Consider the following 1,171-nt stretch of genomic DNA (forward strand, 5'->3'; position numbering starts at 1 on the left):
AGAAGAGGGAGTCAGATCTTGTTACGGATGGTTATGAGCCACCATGTGGTTGCTGGGATTTGAACTCCGGACCTTCGGAAGAGCAGTTGGGTGCTCTTACCCACTGAGCCATCTCACCAGCCCCCCACTCAACTTCTTATTTTCTCTCTCTCCCAGAAATAGAGACACAAATTCAAACCAAAACTCAAACCAGAAAAGCCAAAAGTAAACAAACAATAAACAAAAAACAAAATGGAAAAACCAGAAGCACAGAGTGTGTCAGCACGGGGCGTGCCTTAGGGTCTGTGTGATATATCTTCACTCCAATGATTTTCCTTCTCCCAACACACATCGCTTGCACATAACTTCTTGGTTAAGCGTGGACTTGGTCCCCATTTCCTCTTCTTCTTGCTGGGGTTTTGTCTTGATTGAAATCGTTCAGGTCTCATGCTGTCACAGCCTCTGAAATTATATGTACACCCACCTTTTTTTTAAAGATTTATTTATTTATTACATGTAAGTACACTGTTGCTGTCTTCAGATACTTCAGAAGAGGGAGTCAGATCTCATTAAGGATGGTTGTGAGCCACCATGTGGTTGCTGGGATTTGAACTCTGCACCTTTGGAAGAGCAGTCGGGTGCTTTTACCTGCTGAGCCATCTCACCAGCCCCTGTAACCCACCTTTTAAAAAATGATTTATTTATTTTATCTATGTGTTTTGTCTGCCTGTATATGTGCACCATGTGTGTACCTGGAGCTTGTAAAGGTTAAAAAGTGCATAGGATATTCTGGAACTGGAGTAACAGATGTTTGTGATCTGCCACGTATGTGGTGCTGGGACTTGAACCTGGGTCCTCTGTAAGAACAAGTGCCCTTCACCACTGCAGTCTCTCCTAGTACTGTGGTTTTTGTTGTCTCCCGCCACCTTTGTTGTTGTTTCCTTTTGAGATAGAATCTTACTGTGTCTCTTGCTGGCACCACACTCAAGATCCTCCAGATCCAGTCTTCTCAACGTTGAGTCACATACTATGGCCTTTTTTTTTTTTTTTTTTTTTGGAGACAGGGTTTCTCTGTGTAGCCCTGCCTATCCTGGAACTCAGATCCCATTATAGATGGTGTGAACCACAATGTGGTTGCTGGGAATTGAACTCCGAACCTCTGGAAGTCAGGCTCTTAACCCCTGAGCCATCG

At 44.0% G+C, this 1,171-nt stretch overlaps 1 protein-coding gene across 3 annotated transcripts in view; it reads left to right on the top strand.

Moving 5' to 3' along the window:
• Ctc1 (CST telomere replication complex component 1) overlaps positions 1 to 1,171 on the top strand; it is a 21,832-nt gene that overhangs the window by 4,366 nt on the left and 16,295 nt on the right. The window lies entirely within an intron of this gene.

The sequence above is a fragment of the Mus pahari genome, chromosome 14 (assembly GCF_900095145.1).
Source record: "Mus pahari chromosome 14, PAHARI_EIJ_v1.1, whole genome shotgun sequence".
Taxonomy (NCBI): Eukaryota; Metazoa; Chordata; class Mammalia; order Rodentia; family Muridae; genus Mus; species Mus pahari.